The sequence below is a fragment of the Lissotriton helveticus genome, chromosome 1_1 (assembly GCF_964261635.1).
Source record: "Lissotriton helveticus chromosome 1_1, aLisHel1.1, whole genome shotgun sequence".
Classification (NCBI taxonomy): Eukaryota; Metazoa; Chordata; class Amphibia; order Caudata; family Salamandridae; genus Lissotriton; species Lissotriton helveticus.
Genome location: NC_136057.1, coordinates 1,830,924,351 through 1,830,937,974, shown reverse-complemented (window position 1 = coordinate 1,830,937,974; position 13,624 = coordinate 1,830,924,351).

The window sequence follows — 13,624 nt, the reverse complement described above, 5'->3', positions numbered from 1 at the left end:
GATGTTCGAGGGCCTGGAGGACAGTATAGAAGGGTCCCATTGAAGGACTTATTATTGGAGAGAGCTATGGAGTAAGTAAGTGCCTCACAACCCAGAGAGATAAAGGGTTCGATTTTGGTGAGGTAGAGGTCTCTATGGATGATAGCAATGCCACCTCCCTTTCTAGCGACTCTGTCATGTCTAATAGCACAGAACCCATCTGGTAAAGCAGCCCGGAAATCAGGCCCGGATGAGTTGTCACCCCAAGTTTCCGTTATAAAGAGAAGATCTAAGTTGTGGCTGGTGATTAACTCAAAGATGTCCAGATTGTGCTTTGGAAGGGAGCGAGCGTTAATAAGGGCAGCAAGGGGAGGAGGAGCTTAGCGCGCACCCAAGATGGTCGCGTGAGCTTAGAGCTCCCGGACCTTCGCCACCTCCACCGATTATCCTGTACCCTATCCTGACTTAGAGGACGAGTTCTTAATGGCGCGGCCCTGCTGATCGTTTCTCCATTTTCAGACTTCGATTTGGACCCCGGGAGCCGGAGATATGGACTTTTGAACATTTCCGGCCTGCTCCATGGTACTGCCCCGGGCTTGGTTTCGCTGCCAGCCGGACAGTAATTGAACAACAACGGATCTTGCGATTCTCCCTTGCCCGGTCTTCTACTTTCAGTTTCTCGTGCTTAGGCCACTTTGACTTTGCCTCGACCGCCCTGGTTTATTGCTCTCCACCTAACCAAGAAACACCGTCTGGCGTTCCGGCCGTTCACTACTCGTTGCCTGGTGGTAGGTCCTCATCTTATTCTCCAAATTGCTGCGGGCGCATCGAGTGTAGCCATTTTCACTAGGTCTCAGAATACCCTCCGGGGAGCACGTCCTAAAATGGCCGCCAAGCCCGAGGGAGAAAAACGCAAGACCAAACCGGCACTCTGAGGGGGTCCCGTGCAGTCTAATGTTATGGACAGATATACCCTCGCTAAGGGCTCTCCGGGCGGATCGACTAAACCCCAGGCTGATGTTGGAGAAGACTCCCTGGTGGGTGAAGATCTATCGTTGAGAGACGTAATGGGCGCCATTGCCGGGATGAAGGCCACACTGGGTCAACAGTATGAATCCCTGACCCACAAGTTGGACACGGTTGCAATCGATGTTACCCTGATCAGGGCTGATCTTGCGAAGACTAATGAGAAGGTCAAATCCCTCGATCTAAAGACATCTAGTCTTGTTACCGACGTCTCCGACTTACAGGCAGAGGTTGGTAACCTGCGATCCGCCCGTGACTACCTCTCTCGCAGCTTGGATGATTTTGAGGGCCGTGCACGACGGAACAACGTCCGTCTGGTTGGGGTCCCGGAGACGTTGGAGGCATCACCGGTGGACCTGCTGGTGGAGGACTTAGTCTTGAATCATCTAGCGCCCAAGGGCCTCAGCAAGTTTTTTGCAGTAGAACGTGCTCATAGGGTCCCGGGTGGACCGCCTAAGCTGGGAGCCACTCCGCGTCCCATCATTGCCCGGATCTTTAACTTTCGGGACAGGGATGCGATCCTGCAAGCTTCCCGCCTATCTGGTCCTACGGCTTATGAAAACACCGCAGTTAGTTTCTACCCAGACTTCACCCAGCAGGTTCAGAAACAGAGGCTTGGATTCCAGGGGGTGAAAAAGAGACTGAGGAACAGAGACATGAAATATGCTATGCTTTTCCCGGCCCGGCTACGTGTGGTTTACAATGACCGAACATTTTTCTTTGATCATCCTGGAGCGGCAAGTGACTGGCTGGACACGCTGCCCCCGGGACGAGATCTCTCTGATCTTTCGGGACACTCCGGTGGAGCAGAGGGTGGCCCGGTGGAGCAGGAATAGGGGGCGAAATTGGCTCCCGGACCAACGTATTGACTTTCAACAGTGGTTTGAGGATATGCCACTATTGTTTGCACCATGTTGTCTGATTGGGGTGTGGGTGGGGGTTGGGTGAGTCTTCCTCCTCTGGGGTTCTTTTCGTAGTATAGTTGTATGTTGGGGCGACAGGCACACTGCAAGTTGGGGTGTCTTTTGAGTCTTATGCAGGGGTGCGGGGTGGGGGGTGTGATGTATGAGGTTTCTTGGGGGATTGGGGGGGCAGTTTACGTATCTTTGTTGTTATCAAGGCATAGTATCGATGATCTTCTGTTTTATAGTGTCGCGTCTGGTGTGGGGGGGATGGGGGTGGCCTCTGGGATGGGGGTAGGGGACTAAGGTTACTGTGTTGGAACATTAATGGGTTGGGAGATAGGATCAAGCGGGGTATAGTTTTGCAGCTGCTGCGACGTTTGTCCCCTGATGTGGCTTTGCTCCAGGAGACGCACTTGCCTGGCAATACGTGCCTTGCAATGAATAGGCGTGGCTATCGTCTCATTGCGCACTCAGGTTTCACTTCTGGCTCCAGGGGGGTGGGCATTCTGATTCGAAACTCCCTCCCTCTTGCTGTTGATGATATTATCCTGGATGATAGGGGACGATACGCCGCCATTGTGGGGCGCTGGGAGGGGAGGGTTATCACCCTGCTCTCAGTCTACGTACCGCCCGGTCTCCAGACTACTACCTATGCCGACCTGGGAAGGGTGATCTTGGGATTCCCCGAGGGGTTGCTTGTGGTGGGTGGGGATTTCAACTCTGTGTTGTCTGGGATGTGTGATCGTTACCCTCCCCGTGTACTCGCAAAGTCTCATTCCTGGTTGGGGGACTTCCTGGAGGCTCTGGGGCTTACTGACTGCTGGCGCCTGCTTCACCCTGGGCACTTGCAATATACCTTCCACTCTGGGGCCCACGGCAGTCTTTCGAGACTGGATTACGTGTTGATGCCCTCCTCCCAGGCCTCCTCCATAAGGGAGGTGAAACATCTTGCTAGGGGTATCTCGGATCATTCCCCACTATGGTTGGTCGTGGACGCGCATGTGGGGTCGGAGGGTAGAGTGGCCCCGATAAACCTGTGGTATCTCCGTGATCCCAAGGTCAGAACGGAACTAATTAAAACGATTGACCAATACTTTGCCGAAAATGTTAGTTCTGTGTCCTCCCCTGTCTCGTTGTGGGAAGCATACAAAACTGTTATTCGGGGATAGGCCCTTTCCTTGATCGGCAATGTTAAGAGATGCAGGCGGGAGGAGGTTGTCCGTCTTGAACATGAAATCACTGTTCTTGAAGGGGAGTTGGAGTACGAGGTCACCCCGGAGAGGCTGCACCTTTTGGGTCTGAAACAACTTGACTATAGAGCGTTGGTGACTGACACGGCGAAAGATGAGCAGGGAACAGCAGGGACGTTTGTATGATGTGGGAGATAAGGCAGGTAAATTGATTGCTTGGCTGGATAGGAGGGAATGTGCGAGTCGGGTTGTCCCCGTGATTGTTGATTTGAATGACGTGCGTATCACTGACCCTGCTGATATTATTGAATGTTTCGCTGATTATTTTCGGGAAGTGTACTCCCCTGTGTCCGATAGACCTGAACATGACTCCCACTTGCTTCTGCGCGATATCTCGCTGCCATGCTTGTCCGACCCTGAAAGGGATCTCCTGGAGGCTCCGCCTATGGTTGAGGAGATCGCGACTGCCATACGCTCGGTTCGTTCGGGGAAGGCCTCGGGCCCTAATGGGCTCCCCATTGAGTTTTACAAGCTCCGTCCGGATGTGATAGCACCGTATCTACGGTCGATGTTTTTAGAATCACTGGGGACGGGCTCTCTCCCTCCTGACCAAAGATTGGCTTCCAAAGTGGTTATTCATAAGGATGGTAAGCCACGTGACCGCTGCGACTCCTTCAGGCCCATATCTCTGATTAACGCTGAACCGAAGATCCTGGCCAAAGTGCTTGCCAATCGTTTGGTTTCGGTCATAGGCGATCTGGTTCACCCGGACCAATCCGGATTTATACCACACCGCAACACGGCATTGAACCTCCGGCGCCTGCATGGCGTCCTTGCGTGGGTGGAGACCCTGCGTGAACCGGCCATCTTGGCGTCTTTGGACGCCACCATGGCGTTTGATACGCTGGAGTGGCCATATCTTTGGGCGGTTCTCTCTAAATTCGGTTTCGGCCCCACATTTATTGACTGGGTGAAATTGCTTTACGCTGACCCCTTAGCCCAAGTGGTGGTGAACGGGCGTGTCTCGACCCCCTTTGCTCTCGGTAGGGGAACGCGCCAGGGCTGCCCCTTGTTCCCTCTTTTGTTTGCCCTAGCTTTGGAGCCGCTGGCGGCCTGGCTGAGATGGGAGCCGTCTCTGAGGGGCATTAGATGGACTCCGGAGTTTGAGGATCGTATATCCCTATACGCAGACGACATACTTTTGTATCTTACGTCGCCTCGAAAGTCGTTGATCGTCCTTTTCGACGTTTTGACTTCTTTCCGTAAAAACTCCGGTCTTGTCATCAACTGGTCGAAGTCTTGCGTCTATTTCCTCTCCGGCGAGGCTCCACTCCTGCCTCGTGGCTGTCCTATCTCGGTGGAGCTGGAGGGATTCAAGTACCTGGGTATCTTTATCACCTTGGACCCTGTGCTTCGTTATGAACGCAATTTGCTGCCCCCTCTTCAGCGCCTCCGTGCTGATGTGACTGCATGGGGTAGGCTCCCTCTTTCTCCTCTGGGACGAGCGGCGCTATTTAAGATGATGTCGCTCCCACGGTTTCTTTATGCGCTTCAAAACACACTTGACATTGTACCAGCCAGTTACTTTCGGGAGATTGACAGTCTACAAAGACAATTGATATGGGGGGGCCGTTCTCGTATTGCCCTTTCAAAGCTGACGCTCCCTTGGTACGATGGGGGCATTGCACTCCCGGACATTTGTCGCTACTATTGGGCCTCTCAGCTGGGGGCCATCAACCACGGCACTTATGCTCCTTTGCCGAACCCGGCTTTTGAGATGGATAAATGGCTACTGCCCGGTGGAGATTATAACAGGGCTCTGTACGCGAAATCTGCCGGCAGATCTCTCACGGGCCCCACTAAGACAGCGGTGCAGGTGTGGTATCGTGCTACAGCGGCTATGGGATGGGCTGACAAGCCGACCCGTGCTACTCGCCTTTTTGCGTCGGAAAAACTTGGCTCCCTCTGGAAGTCGAAGGGTTTTGATAGGTGGGATGTGATCGGTATCAGCAGGGTTAATGGTGTATGGATCAAGGGTAGAGTTAAGACGTTTGAGGAGCTGAAAGTTGAGTACGACCTGAGTGATAGAGAATCCTTTCGGTATGCACAAGTCCGACATGCGGTCCTGTCGGTATTTCCCCTGAGTTCGGATATTCCGGAGGCGTCCCCGCTTGAAGATCGGATACTGGATGGACACGTCCCTGATAGCACGATCTCGCTCATATATAAAAAGTTAATTAATACCAGAATTGACCTACTGGGTAGCCTTCGAGAGTTATGGACTCATGATGGTCTAGAACTCGATGATGAAGACTGGCAGGCTGCGATCTCTTCCCCGAAGGAGGTGGCTATCCCGGCACGCCTCCGGTTTGTCCAGCTCAAAATTCTTCATAGGGTATATGTGACTGGTCCCCGTCTGGTACGCATGGGATTCTCGGCGGATGGATTGTGCAGGCATGGATGTGGTATGGTGGGCACGTTTCTCCATATTATTTGGGAATGTCCTGCTGTGCTACGCTATTGGACTCGCGTGCATGAAGTTATGAGTGAGGTCACGGGTGTGCAATCATTGCCTGAAGCGCGGAGATGTCTGTTGAATGTCTGGGAGCCGAATGATTATGACCAGGCGCAGCTTTGCTGGGTGACCTTGGGTAATATGATTGCCAAGAGAGACATTGCCCAGTTATGGGGCGCCCAGAGGCCACCGGCAGTTCTGGTGTGGCAACAGAACATGGACTGGTGCATGTTTAGAGAGAAGACTGTTTATGTTTCCCGTGGCACGCCCCGCAAATGGAGGAAAATTTGGACTCAATGGAACACATACCGTGGTGATATATGTACAAACCCCCCCCCCCCCCCCCCGTCCGGAACTGGATACTGACCTGTCATCCTTCCAACCTGACGTTTCCTCCGCAGGAGTTTAGATGTCTTGTTTGCTTCTTGTCTCCTCCCCCCCCCTCAATCTCATCGTATTCTTCTGACATTTGATTTGCATATGTAACCCCCCCCCGGCAACGAAGTGCCACATTTGTATTATTTTGCCTTGCTTTTGTTTTATTTCTATGTTTCTTGTTATTTGTATTCAATAAAAAGATTTAAAAAAAAAAATAAGGGCAGCAAGACAAGGCTTAGGGGGTTGGGTGGTGGATGGGGAAAGGTACTGTCAGGAGGAGGGGGTTTGGTGTTACATCGGGGGCAGTAGAAAGGACCTGCGATAGGTTCAGAGGTGAGGGCATGAGGAGGAGGGTGGGGTAGGCGAGAGGAGGTGTTAAGCGCTATGAGTTGGGATGAGGTATAGGTTATCCTTGAGTGGTGTAGTGGGGTGAGGTAGGACCCGGGGGTGTGGCCCTGGGCCCAGTCCAGGTGCGGACGGGCGCACACGGGCTTGCCTTCGGCGCACCAGCGGCGCGCCCGCTGAGCGAGAGGGAGGGCATAGGCTTTTATGCAGGGGGAAGGCGAGCAACTAGACAGCTAACCTTCGTGGCAACCGCAAGTGGTAGAGGGACACTTCTGGCTGTGGCGCTAGTTCCCTCCACTCAATCTGAACCTTCAGCGGTGGACTGGGGAACACGCCAGGGCACAGGAGAATAGTGAGTACAAAACAATTATATCAGATTAAAAGAATACAATTACGAGGTAAAGTGCAGTGCGCTAAAATCAGCTAGAAAGCCCTGAGGAGAACTTCCGTCGGCGATTGAAGAGGTACTCTAGTTACCTTTAGCTCGAGTGTGGGGGCCTGACTTGGGCTCAGGAGGTAGTCGCTGCGAGCTCAGAGCGCTCGATTGTCTAAATGAATCCCAAGGTAGGGCACCACCTTGCTGGGAGCTAGCTTAAACAGCTAAATAGGCAAGCCATTTGGGGCAGATACCTTTCCCATTTGCTGCTCTCTAATTGCTCTTTCTACCTCTTAAGTTTTTTAGGTCATTTTCTAGACTTGAACAATAGTCTTCGGAGAGTGCGGGCAGGGGCATGTCAGACAATAAGGAGATTGCTCCTTCCGCTGTTGAGGCTTATGGGACTTTTAGAGTTGGCTGTAGTGTGCCCCAAATTCTTCTGCAATCTCTTGCGGTTTGGTAAGGCGTTTGCTGGAATTGTCTATTAGCTCTACCACTAGTCTGTTGGCTTGCTCTCTCCTATCCAGCCAGGCCAACAGTTTCCCGGCTTTGTCTCTGACTTCGTAGATCCTACTAAGCGTTTCCCTGTATTGTGCTTTTGCTGCATCCGTCACTAGAGCAGCATATTCATTGGTCTTGATTTTTAAGGTGTGTCTAGTTTCGTCTGTAGGCGTTTCCAGGAGTTTTTTCCAATTAAAGTATTTCTGTTTCTAGTTTGATTAGCGCGCCTGCTTTTGTTTCCGGGTTCCTGCAATCAGGGAAATGGCGTGGCCGCTAATAACTACTTTGAATGCCTCCCAAAGTGTTTGTGCTGAATCCACTGATTCTATGTTTTCCCTGAAATAAAGCTCAGTCTCCTTTATGATTTGTTTCCCTATTCAGGGGGCTCCTAAGAAACCATGGGTTTACTGGGGCTACCCTTCCCGCCCGCAGCTCTCCCACCTCTGTCAGAGCCCAAATTGGAGAGTGGTCTGATGTGCCCTTGCTAGGTGGCTCAACTCTTTGATCTGGTCTAGCTGGTCTGCCGGTGTTATGATATAATCTATTCGAGGTATGCTGCGGTGGGCTCCGGAGTAGAATATGTACTGTTTCTCCATAGGATGGAGCACCCTCTAAGTGTCAACCAACCCATCGCTCCCAGGAAGTTGTGGATTTGTGTACGAGTAGATGGTATTTTTTATTTTTTTTTATTTTTTATTTATTCAATTTATAATGTGCGCAGCTACCTAAGTAGGGTTTCCCGGCGCCAAGGGAAAACCTGAAAGAGGAGACAGACTGAGTTTACTGCGAGAAAAGCCATGTCTTAAGGTTCTTCTGGAAACTAGAGTAGGTGGAGGCATTTTTCAGAAATTAGGTAGCGAATTCCACATCTTAGAACCTAGATAGAAAAAGGAATGACCACCCATTCTCACTAGTTTGAATCGAGGGATTACGTAGTGACCGTGAGTGGAACAACGGAGAGTCGAGCTGGAACATAAGGATGAACAAGTTCTTGAAGATAAGATGGCGCGAAGCCTAGTTTTATTTTAAAAATATAACCTAGAGCTTTGAACTTGATTCTACTAGTGAGCCTAAGCCAGTGTAAGTCAAGGAGGGACTGGGAAATGGAGGCACTTCTCGGAACATGGCAGAGGATACGAGCCGCGGAATTCTGCACAACCTGAAGCTTTCTTAAAACCTTCTGGCATGCACCCAAATAAAGAACATTACCATAGTCCGGGCGAGAGGTGATCAAAGCCTGGACTACAGTTCTTTGGGAGGTGACAGGAAGCATCCACAGAATCTTGCGAAGCAATCGAGGGTCAGCAATCTCCCTCGAGGGTCCGCAATCTAGTTGACCTGAGATGACTGAGTTGAAGTTGCCCTGTATAAGGATCCTACCCTCTGGAAGTGCTAGTAAGAGGTCGCCCAGGTCCTTAAGAGCTAGGGCCTGGAGGCCAGGCGGCACGTATACAGATACCAGGTTCAATATGCGTCCCTCCCAGAGATCAACACAAATCTGCCCAGGTTATCTGTTCATACGCGAACAATTGTCATCTGAAAGTTTTTCCACACCATGATTCCCATACCCCTGAACTATTGGTGCGTGGCACAGCCCTGTGCCCGCTTACAATCATTTTGTTGTGAACATAATAACAATTACCAGACGTTTGGAACTTTGACTGTCGGGTCGTTGCGTTTCACCCATGATATGTTCTCGGGGAGAGTCTCTCTTGATTCCACAGGTTTATCTATGCTTACACTCTACTGGGGACTAGTGCTGTAACAAGTTCGAAAAGGGAAACTCTAGTATATCATCCTCTGTAATGATCAAAAGTCCTACCCAATTAGTCATGTCTATCCTCTTCCAAGTGGTCTTCTCCAGACGCAGCCCCTTACTCTGCTCTGATCTTGATTGTCCCGATCTATTCAGTTGGTTTACTTGATTCTTTTTCTTCACAATGCGCCATCCTTCCAGCCAGTCCCAAGTTTCCTCTGGGCTGCCGAAGAACCATACTTTCCCTTCTGCCTCCACATGCAGTTTGGCCGGGAAGATCATTGCATATTTTACTTCTTTCTCTCATAGGGCTCTTTTCACGTCGAGGAAGCTGCACCGTTGACGCTGTACTTTGAGCGTAAAGTCGGGAAAGAAGTTGATTTTACTGTTGTCGAAATCAACTGCCGGTGCCGTTCGGGCCGTTTGCATTACGACGTCTGTCTCGATAGTTAAATACTCGACCCACTATTGGTCTAGGACTGCTCCTGGTTTTGGTCTGCCTCCCGGCACCCTGTGCGCCCGCTCAATAGGAAAAAAAATGGACAAACTTTTGGGTTGTGGGTATTTCCTGACCAGCTCCTCAACAAAAAGGTCAATTGCTTGCCCTTCTGAGCGCTCCGGCACTCCAAGGATTCGCACATTATTCCTTCTGGACCTCCCTTTATACTCATCCAGCAATGTTTCAGTTTTTTCGTTTTGGGTCTTGAAGTCTCTTACTTGCTTCTTGAGGGCCAATGTGTCTTTAACTAGGAAACTTTTTGTTGATTCTACTTCTTTAATTCTAGTGTTCATGTTCCTCATGTCCGCCCTGATCTAAGAAACTTTGGTTGAGACAGAGTTCATTCGGTTCTCCAACGACGTTCTTACCTTGGTAATTACTGTCATAAAATCCTGCAATGTCCGCTCTGATTGCCCATCTGACGCTTGCATTTTCGCTGCCGTTTCGGCAGCGTCTTTCTGATGTGCTCCAGCTCCTTTCTACCAGGCGTATTTTTCTAATTTAGTTTGCATTACCTCTTTGCCACCCTCGCTCCTGCCATCTTGGAACTTGGTGAACCTCATGTCCATCTGAGCGGTGCTCCTGTACCAGCTACTCTCCGCCGCCTGCCCGGAGCTTTCCGCCCTCGTCGGCATGTCGGGTTTCGCTGGTGTACCTCGATTTGCGTTCTATGGCAATGCCTATGTCCGTGTGGTACCTTGGCGCGTCAGTGATTGTAGACGTCTCGATTATGGCCTATGTCTGCTCTCTATTTCCTACAGAACTGCTTCTGGGGGTTCTAGAGTCCCCTTTGTCGCTCCACCTTCTCCTTCGCGTAATGCCAAGCGTATATCGCTGCCTCTCGTTGCCCCTGGGCCCTATCGATTGCCCAGCTCCCCAGGCCGTGTCGGATCTGTCCCACTTATGGCCGTGTTGCTGTGGATTTCTCCCCCTTGTGGCACTGCTTACTTCCCAAGATTACAGGAAGGGATCTTTCAACTACAGCAGCATTTAGTTGCCTCGACAGCACCTTATGCATCACAGTTTACTTCTGTCCCTTGGGACCGCATTAGGAAATCAGCCGTATGCGTTGAGTCTTCCTGGCTCGTCTGCTCGTTGGTCCACTGAGCCATTTTTCTAGTGCCTTGGGGTTATTTCCCCCTTCTAACAGGTGAAATTCCTCACTTATGGGCAAGCTGCAGTAATTTTCTCCGAGCCAGGAGGCCGCCAGGCAACTTCCACCCGCATCTCTTCTAATGCGCACCTTGTTTCCCCACAGCCTCGGCCCAGCGTGGTTCAATTGCGATCACCCTTCTCACTGTGGATCGCACTCCCAGCTCTGTGTGCTCACCCGCTCTCGATTCGGGTCCTGGCTTTATCTGACGGTCGGGGTCATCGTACTGCCGAGTCTCACCACTTTCCGTCTCCACTCACCCGCCGTAAGCTGGCCTTGCGGGCGCCCCATCTCCACATTTTGGTCCTAACTGCTTGGCCTCCCTCTAGCGAACTTGAACTGATCTCAGCGCTCAATTCGCCCGTTTTCTCTCTAAAAGTGATCCCAACAGGTTCCGGTTGCAGCTACAACAGCTTGAGTATCACCGGATACTTATATGGATTTATACAATTAATGGGCGCATTTTGCCGGAGCCGCTCTAGTGAGCGGCCATCTTGCTCGGCTGTTGGCTTGTCTGTTGGCCACGCCCCCCCCCCTTAAAAAACACTATTAATGTGGCAGCCTTTCGATCATAATATCTTAATGAACTGAGCTGGGGTTGCTGACATTTCCATAAGTAGCCACAGAAGCAAGAAGGTGACTCGAGGATTCTGACGTTAATGAAAGGCCTAACCTCCCCCCCCTCCCCTTTAATACAGAAAACATACCCTTCGTCTTGTGAACAATTTTGTATAAAACAATTCAGCTGGAATGCAGTGCAGTCATTTAGTTAAACAACAAGAAGAACCAACATATTAAGTTAATGCTTTACAACAAAGTACAGAACACATGAAGGCTGCAGTTTGGCTTTTAATGTATGTCTCTTCTTCTGAAGCACTGTACTCCTCATAGTTGAATTGAGATTTAGCAGCTATAATTGTGCAGAAGTCTGGCCCCAGCCATATGCCACTGCTTGCTTTTGCACCGGTGGAGAGGATAGGAAGCGTTGTCTCCATAGAGTGAAAAGAAGTTGAGCAAGTGTCCGGATTTAAACTTCTGTATAACATGCTGTCACTCTGGGCAAATCGGGCCTGAAAATGAATGTGACTGTGTAATGGAATCTGGTGTTCATGTAAAGCAATAAGTTTGTGCTATAAAAAAAATGCAAACATACATTTAAAAACCCCACTACTACTGGTTGTTGAGGCGCTTGTGTAGGTGTGTGCTTCTAAGTGCTGACCCGCATAGGCATTTTCTAGGGCATGTATGTGTGCTTGGTACAAAATTGGAGGTGGGCAGACACGAGCCGCTCGGTGCGTCTTCCTGCTTGGGGAAAGGAAACTAGCATTAATGTGTGCTTTAGAGTAATTGTGGAAACTTCATTTTAATAATGAGGGCTTCTCAGGGGTAATCTAGAAACTGACATCATGAAAATATGTCTGAGCAGCTCAATCGACAGGCTAATGAATTCGAGAAGGGCAATCATTAATTTAATTAGTTCCCATGGTTATTTGGCACGCTGCATCAGGGTGCGTACATCATACTGTGATAGTAGGGCCCTGATTTTATATTATAAGCACCCATGCGTATTTGACCATTAGTAAGACCTGCAGCATCACCATGCCATATTCTGGCAGTAGTTCAGTTGGTATTTCAATTTTGACACCAGCATGTTGAGGAAATATTAACTGAGATAGTGACAGTAGCAGCCTTGTATATCCTTAGCTCATATTTAATACTGCTATTCAGTGTTGGTAGTTGGTATGCTGTTTAAGATGTATTTATTTAATGAGTTTTATATAGCGCTGGCTAGACCCGTGGGTATCGGAGCGCTTTACATTAGGTTTCACATTGTTACACAGTTATAACAGTTACCGGTTATATCAGTTATACAAAAAACATTAAAGGAGCATAGAGGAAGGAAAAATAGGGCGGTAAGGGGGAGGGGTGTAGGGGGAAGGAGGGAGATAACGGCAGGAGAGACAAAGGAAGGTCTGTCCAATGACCGGCTGGGTTGGTGACGGCCATGGAGGGGGTCCACAGTCCATCTCCCCTATAGCTATCGAGGTAGCCCCACCGGGCAACGGTCAAAAAACTAGGTCTCACCAGTCGAGGGCAGGATCACAGAATACATGTCTTGATGGGTGAGCAGGATGGGGGTTCTGATCAATGTCGGATGAGGGCTATGATCAGGGTCTGGTAAGACGAGAAAAAAAAATAGTGCGGAGAGGGGTAAGAGGTAGGGAAAAAGGGGGAGGTGGGAGAAAACGGCAGGCAAGACGAAGTAAGGTCTGCCCAATGACTGGCTGGGTAGGTGACGGCTGAAGAGGGAATCCATAGCCCATCTCCCCTATTTATTTATTTAGCTATCGAGGTAGCTCCACCGGGTATCGGTCAGGTAGCAAGGTCTCAGCGGTCGAGGGAAAGTTCACAGCAAAAATGTCCTGAAGGGTGAGCAGGATCCAGGTCGGATGAGGGCTATGATCAAGGTCTGGTCGATGACCAGTTGTTTTATTGTCGAGGAGTAGAAGTACATCGTGGTGAGGTTCACTGTGGCGGCCATCTTGTGGTCAAGCAAGGAGGTTAAGACTGTGCTCTTCCAAAACAGTTAGTACTAATTATTATCTAGGACTCATTAAAGGTTATGCAGACGTGCGGCATGAGGGAAGAGCCAGTGGTCCGTAAGTCTTCTAGTGGGCAAGTGTAGTAGAGTAAAATCCGACAGTAGGAGAGAAGGCTGCCATTTTCAGGTCAGGTGGGGCGCCTCCAGAGTTCTTGCTTATGACAGACGCACATGTCCGTTCCCCTGACATACACAGGGGTGGGTGTTGGGGCGGAGGTAAACTCGCCCCCCCACTACATCGTTTCCATTCGGGGTTCAGTTTCTTCTCCTTCAGCCGCAGCTGGTTTCAGCCTTGAGGCCTGGTCAGGGTCACTGCAGTCTGTTACTGCGTAGTGTCAGGAAATACACGGTTGCCACAGTAATGAGTCAGAATCCATGCAATACATTGAACAAGCATTT